Raw genomic sequence first — 7,781 nt, 5'->3', positions numbered from 1 at the left:
CGAGGGTCTTCACCAGATCGCACCAAACCGCGATGTGATTGGCGCGTGGAGGAGCCGTTGGAAGTGGTGATTCACCGAAAGAAAGAAGCATCGACAAGGGCAAAATCGACTTGCCGGAAATTCTATTATTAAATCCCATTTCAGAAACCCTATTATTAAAATATAATCTTTTAATAAATGCCACTTATAAAAGTTTCAGCATGACACGTTTGAACCACATCAACGTCCCAGTTCATAAAAATTTATCTCTGTTAGCATAATTTAACGGCAGAGGCCCAATTGACTCAAATTAACACTTTTTAGGACTAAATTGGGGATTCTAATAAAACAGAGATTGAACTAAAAAAACTCACAAAAATAGTTTAACCTTAAATTTATTATATGTTTGATTAATTTATAACTTGATTAAACTATAAATTATTTTTAGGTACAGTTAATTATATTAAGGTGTATTGTTAGTTTATATTAATATTTATTGTAATTTTAGAAATAGACGTGATCCTTAATTTTTGTTTGAGGTTTAGTGTAATTGTGTATTAAATCTTGAATAATATCATCGAACAATTTGAAAACAAATATTTTTCATATTTTATTAATATATGTATATTGTAAATTTATGAATAAATTTGATAAAATTGAAATTCAGATCAAATTGTATTGTTTTCTGTGATTATGAGTGACAATTTTTATTTGTGTATTTCAAAAATCAATATTATTATTAAAATCTTATCAAATTTATAATAATAGATTTTTTTTTGTGTATTTGTTACAAATTATAAAAATATTTTCTTCCAATGAATAACATCTCATTTTGTTATAATTAAAATTTTAAGAGTAATTTTTATTTGTTAGAGTATTCTTTTATGCTCCAACTAAGATAAAACAAATAGTGTAACATCCAAAAAATTAACAAAACTAAACTTAACAATTAATTTTAATGGTGAAAAATTAAACAAATATCATAGAAATACCATGAACATGTACCTGATTTCATGCACTTATAGTAGTTCAGTGCTCTACAAAGTCATTGCCAATGAATTTCTCCCTATCACACTCACAAGGTTAGTTTGTCGTGTCTTGAACCATATTGGATGTATCTAGACTAAAACCTCTTGCTACTCTTACCACATGTATCACTCATTTTTAGTTGATAATGAATGATCGTTAGAGTGTCAGGATAATCTCTAAGACTAAGCTCCCTACATTCATACCAACAACATTTTGAAACAACCAGTGAGATTTCTCTTTAGAACTTTTACAACCTCAAATTCATACTATCATAGTAATTCAAACCATACCACTTATCATAAAAGCAATTATCTTACCATTTACCTTCAAACATATAAGAGAAATGCAAATAAAACAACCAAGAAAACCCAATTCACTCGTCAAACGCCCTAATTATTGGCTCCCAGCGAGCACATGCTCCCCTAGTGAGCCAAACCACTCGCCCAACGAGAGCAGAGACAGTGAGCTCCAAAAGTCGAACGAGCTGGCGCACCTAGCCTTTGAAACCCAATGCCAAAGACCTCCAAAACTCGCCCAACGAGTGTTTGCTCGCCCAACAACTTTGTAGAATTTTGCATAACATTAATTATGCAAAATTAGCACCCCTCAACATACCATTTCCTAACTCTTATTACCTCCTCATGTATTTGTTCCCCCTTAACATTCTATCATTCAATTGTAATTTAAGTGTTTGTGACTACAAATCAACTTTACTAAACTCATCTTTCCATAAATTCCCACTTACTTCCACTAAAGGAACACCTTATAACTCATAATTCAATTTCATCTCTTCTAGCATAAAACTTCACTACTTAGGAACCTAAACAAGTAAAAAATGACTTAACAACATATTCCAAACCTTTCCTTTTGACACAAAACCTATACTTTATAATCTCACTAATCAAAACCCCTAAAATGAACTTATAACCATTCAAAACACAATCTATTGACTACCAACACTTTCTAGAATAGACTTATGTTAACTCAAAGCTCCAACAAGTTTCAAATAATCATAAAATATACCATAAAACTCAGTTTTTTCCCTTTAACCATTACTTCAAAATCTCACCTATCAAAACTTCATTTTTAGACCAAAAACAAGCCCAACACCCTTCTATTTTACTGCAATCAATACCACATAAGTTTTTCATACATCTAATCATGGATGACATACTTTTAATTGAAATCACATAAACAACTTCACATATTAGTTTGTCAATTTCTAATCAACTCAAGCATACAAAACAATTTATCAAAGCATCAGTAACATAAAACAAATGATAATCAGCTTCCCTAACCTTTTAGAATACCAATCGCTCTAAAGAATCTTATTTCGCTCACACACCTCAAGGAGTTCTATTTGTGCCTATAGACAATAAAACCAATCAGGATATACTGTTAGCAGCACTAAACAATAGAGAGTCACGTAAGAGACTCGGACATTACATGCAAAATGAGTGGGACCCACATGCAACAAAATAAATAAAGGACCACAGAAAAGTGGTTGAAACTTGACTTACTCAAACATAGAAACTAATTGATCTGAATTGAAAAGTTTGCCCTCAAGATCACTTATACAGTCTCAATTCTTCAATCAGATTAATAAAAAAAAAGAATTCATAAAAAGAAGTGAAAGAACTCTAAAATCCATTTATATTAAAATATATATTTTAATATTAAAATAATTAAGCCATACTATTTTTAATCTACTACTACTTATAAAATATTATATCTTCATAGTAAATGAATTATCGAGTTAATGTCTCTTAAATAACATTTGTAATTTATATTTATTATTTAATGTAATAATATATTTTATGTTGAAATTGATGGTATTGTTTCAAATGTTATTGGAATTATGATTAAGTTGAAGTGATAATATTTGAACCTCTCATTATACCTATACAAACATCTAATTATATTAAAATACATTTAATTTAATAATTATATTTAAATTTGAATACCTAACAAATAGTTAGTATAGTTTTTTTTAATTACCACTAACTAGAAATGTATAATATTCCATCACTATTCTTTATATTAAATAAAATCTGATTATAATATTTTTGTTAAGATAATGTATACGAAATTTGGTTATAATAAAGAAGAATAAAATTTAGATTACAGATAAAACTTGCAAGTGGAGTCTGTCCCCTTTACTCATTCACATTTTTTCTTTCTTTCCACTCTGACCAAACCGAGAGAAGAGTTTCCATGGCGGATCCCTACTACCCATATAGTGCTCCGGCAGCTGCCGACGGAGGTACTCTCTGGTATTCCCTACTTTTACAATTTTCCAATATTTTTTTTCCATCTTTAATTCGTTCGCACAGACATATGAGACTACAAAACTGAACCAGTTTTACGTGTTTTAACCATTGGATTCAGATCAGCTGTTAGTTTCTTAAAATTTCAACAATTACTTTTATTCTTCAACACTAAACCCTAAACAAGTTATATGATAGAAAAGGAGCATCAGTAATAAGATTCTGGTTCTTATTTTTCTTTAAGGTTCAACTATTGTCTTAGTCCTTATAATTGTGTCCATTTTGAGTTTTAATTTTTATATAAGGAAATTGTGGGTTTTAGTCCATGATACAAAGTTATTTTGATCCCCATTCAGAACACCAGAACATTTTGGTGATTCGAAACTGCTAAAAAAATGATCAGAGGAAACTTTTTGATGTTCTAGAATGCATGTTTGGATAATCGTAAGACGAGTGGGCTTAAACCTAGCCGCAAGAGCTTATTAGCGCTGTTAAAATATGGCAAAAACTATTCAAGGACTAGCTTACAATTTTAACATAGGAACTAAAGCTCAAGTTGACAAAACTATACCGATGAAATAAATACTTCAACCTCTTATTACAGAAAATAATGATTATGTTTTGACCGTTGTTTTGGTTCTGTCAGCAAGTATTGCGAGGACCAGCTTTGCTGGATATATTCCAACTAAGCCTTCAAATTCTACTGAACTGCGGGGCATTGGATCAGATTACCTTCAAAGAGACGTAAGAACATTATAATACTATTTTGAGTTACAATGTGATGCCGTGGGGATGGATGTTCATTTTGAATTTTGATTGTTGCTGCAGATAGGCTTGTTTTACAGTGCAGATGATACTTTGGGATCTAGGGTTCATTTTGAGCCTGTTAAGGGTTGTTCACCTCTCGCAGATCCTGACCTGACTAAAAAACGAGATATGGCACCATTAGGCATTAGTCATGGTGTTTCTGATGTGAACAGTGAAAGAGCATCATCTAAAAACAGTTATGATGGTCTGCCATGATGCTCTGCCTATTTCAGCAGCGGACTCAAACATTCTGTTTGTGGGTGGACTTCCAAATAACTGCACTAGAAGGGAAGTTGGGCGTATCCTTTGTGATTTATATGTCTGTTTGTGTGCATATGCATATCGGGCTTTTGTTCCTTGCAAAAATGGATAGGAACTAAGTATTTTGAAATTAACATCGGATTTACTTATGAGATTATAATTTGCCTTATAAGTTAATAACATATGGAGATTAGATCACTTGACAACTTTAATGGTATGCTTGGGAGTGAAATTTTGAAGGGAAAAGGAAGAGGTGAAAATTCTAGTTGGTTTTGTAAATACTAGATAACTCTTAATTTGAAAAGGAAAAATTGCGCGTTTTTGTCTTTTCTTCCAGGATACAATCCCAAGTATACATTGTATTTTGTTGTTATTTTGATACGAAGCCTTGACTTGTGCCCATAGATCTTTTCCGCCCCTTTATTGGCTATAAGGATATCAGAGTTGTTCACAAGGAGCCTAGACGTGTAAGTGTGTTAATTAAGAATTTCATGTTTTATATTTTAGCATATTTCAATAATGCAAAATCTACTTTAATAGTCTTGTCCAGGAAAGACAGAAAATGCATATAAGGTCATAGATATTATTTGTTTTTGAGGAATATACAATTTGCTTCTCACCTGTTGCAATATTCCTCTGGTTAATAATCATGGTAGTCAAAATTTCTAGAATTGCACGATTCTACCCTTCTGCAATGCCTTGCTGAGTTTGCCCATGCTTAGAATTGTTGATGAGCAAAATCAGTAGACTCAGTCTGGAATTGTAAAAACTGTGGAATTGGCTTGATTTATGAGTTTGTGTGGATCATGATTCTTTGTGCTAACTTTCAGTGTTTGATCAAGTCTCTTTTTTTTTTTTTAGTTTTGGCCTTCTGTGCTAACTATTCTAGGTATTCATGTTGTGTTTTGTACTAGGAGTACTAGTCACCACTGCAGTATTTTAATTTGCTTTGTTTGCCATTTATGACTTGTGAATCATGAGTTCTGTATGGAGTAATTTGAGCTTACTTAAGTATTAGTGGTTTTATGTGGATTTCCCCCTTCTTATTTATGCTATGTTATATGCGTGCACACGCATATTTGAATTTTATATATCTCGTGGAATCTTATGCATCTTGTTACGATTCCCTTGATTTGCAATTCATTATCTCCTTCCCAGTCTGAATAATAGAATCTTGAGTTTGACTACCTTGTTAGTAATACATTAGCTTTGGTAGGTAGATATATTAAGTGTAGAGTGTTAATCTACGCCATTTCTTGTGCTTCATTTATTATGAATAATGAATCGTTTTTAAATGGCTGGGATGCTGCAGAGCGGTGACAAGGCTATGACTTTGTGTTTTGTGGAGTTTGTTGACTCGAAATGTGCTCTCACTGCCCTGGAAGCCCTGCAAGGTATTTGTTTTTTCTGGATTGCATATAATTCAGTTTTATATCCATGCACAGTCCTGAGGATGTTAGGGAAAAAAAAAATAGAATGTGAATGTAGGCTAGTGAATAATATGGAATCTCTGATTCTATGGTGGGTTGTGGATACAGATACAGAACACTAACACTTATTTATGCTAGTATTCTAATTCAACTATCAGTACTATCCCAACTATATGTTACTAAGCACTAACTTGGTCAGACTTGTAACGAATAAATAACCATCTTAAATATTATAATGACTTGAAGCTTAAGACATCTAACAATTTATGTTGTAACTTAGAGTCTTTTGTCTGTAAATTGTGTTTTCACCAGAAACAGCTTCTCTGCTTTGGATGTCAATAATATCTATTTTTTTTATATAATTTATTCTTATTCAAAACGCACACTCATCTAAAAGAAGGTAAGTTTTATGAGTAAATTTCTAATATTGCTTTATATCAATATAAATCTAGATGTACAGTGTTTGTTAGAAGGTGTACTACAGAGAAACTTAGCCTTTGTTTGTAAATTGTCAATTTGAAATTTAAATTAAAAGGTCTTTAAACATATGTATGTGTGTGGGTTGTATACTCAAGGGTAAAACTTGATGCAGGCTATAAGTTTGATGATAAAAAGCCTGACTCGCCAACCCTAAAAATACAGTTTGCGCACTTTCCATTCCGTCTACCGTCTGATCATGGCAACAGCATAACAACATGACACAGACGGCTTGACATTCATTTCTTGGGTGTAATGGATTTTGATGGTGCTCGGATGAACTCTATCAGATAGAGGTATTCACTTTTATACTCCGAGTTTTAGGTTAGACCTTCCTGGCTGTTGAATGTAGGATATGGATATGCAAGAAGTGCCAATAGGACAATTTTTAATCTGAAATATGTTGATAGAATTTTCATTATATTTTGGCCCCTATTTTCAGTTAGCCTCTCCAATCACCGGATTAAGGCCGTGGCTTGTACATTTGAGTTTTGACCCTCTTATATCTGACAATGGTTTTATGCCCAAGAAGATAGTTGTAACTTTGGTCAGAACTGTAAAAATAATACTAATAGTTCGGAGTTGGCTCAGTATGCATTCGGGCTACATTATATCAGTAAATCATGGCATGCTACGTGTCTTTTGTCAGAACTAAATATAAACATTGCATTGCTTTACGCTGTATACGCTATCCAGAGGAACCCGTTCTCCTGGTGTTTGAATTTTATCCAAAGCTGATTTAATGGCTTGCCTCCACTTATCTTTGCCTTACGTCGAAGATTAATGCATAGTGCAAGATTCCAAATAACGATGATCATTGCCTCGTGATGATGATTGATGTTGAGGTATTGTGCTTGTCGGCTAATAATTGGCTGGGTATTAAAAATTACTGCTGCACTTTTTGGCTACTCTTCAGGGATTTGCTCTTAGACATGTCCGATGACTACCCCGATTTCTCAGTGATTCTTAAACTATTTATGTCCTGTAGCCAATGGTATAACACATACACACACATTTGGTCACTAAAAAGAAACATGAAAATACTCTGGCCTAATCGTGACACATCCTATATTATTATGTGAAATATATATAGAAATAGACGGCAAGAGAACAAGTGTGAATATAAAGTTTCATACAAGCTAAGAATGATAAGTGGGATTACGTGAAGGTGAGAAGAACTTTTAAACTTAATACGTGTGATGCTGAAATTTTATTTTGTGATTTGGTTTAATGTTTAATCCCCTCGAATACTCAGTAAGTGATATCGAGGTCGATAATTTAAAGTTATTAATTGTTCATATTAATATATAACAAAATTGAAAATAGAGTTAAGTGTTATGACTGAATATTCATGGATAAGAAAAGACCTTTGGTTGAGGATATAAAAAAATATGAAAGAGTTAGGAAGCCAACATAGGATGGGAATGGGTATTGCTATTAGCTACTGGTCCAGTCTGAAATAAAATTAAGCTTGTTACTTGTCAAGTACATGAAGGGTAAATACTTGAATACGTTTGATTATATATATATA

General features: G+C 32.4%; 1 pseudogene across 1 annotated transcript; it reads left to right on the top strand.

Moving 5' to 3' along the window:
- The first annotated feature begins 3,140 nt into the window (after positions 1-3,140).
- On the top strand, positions 3,141-6,884 carry LOC148204165 (RNA-binding protein 1-like; annotated as a pseudogene). The gene is made up of 6 exons (XR_015784439.1): positions 3,141-3,271; positions 3,922-4,019; positions 4,104-4,381; positions 4,749-4,810; positions 5,656-5,737; positions 6,366-6,884. The product of XR_015784439.1 is annotated as an RNA-binding protein 1-like (transcript).
- The last annotated feature ends 897 nt before the right edge of the window (positions 6,885-7,781 follow it).

The sequence above is a fragment of the Vigna umbellata genome, chromosome 2 (assembly GCF_029865625.1).
Source record: "Vigna umbellata cultivar VRB3 chromosome 2, Vumbellata_1.0, whole genome shotgun sequence".
Classification (NCBI taxonomy): domain Eukaryota; kingdom Viridiplantae; phylum Streptophyta; class Magnoliopsida; order Fabales; family Fabaceae; genus Vigna; species Vigna umbellata.
The sequence above is the reverse complement of the archived record's forward strand: the minus strand, read 5'-3'. Positions and strand labels throughout refer to the sequence as shown.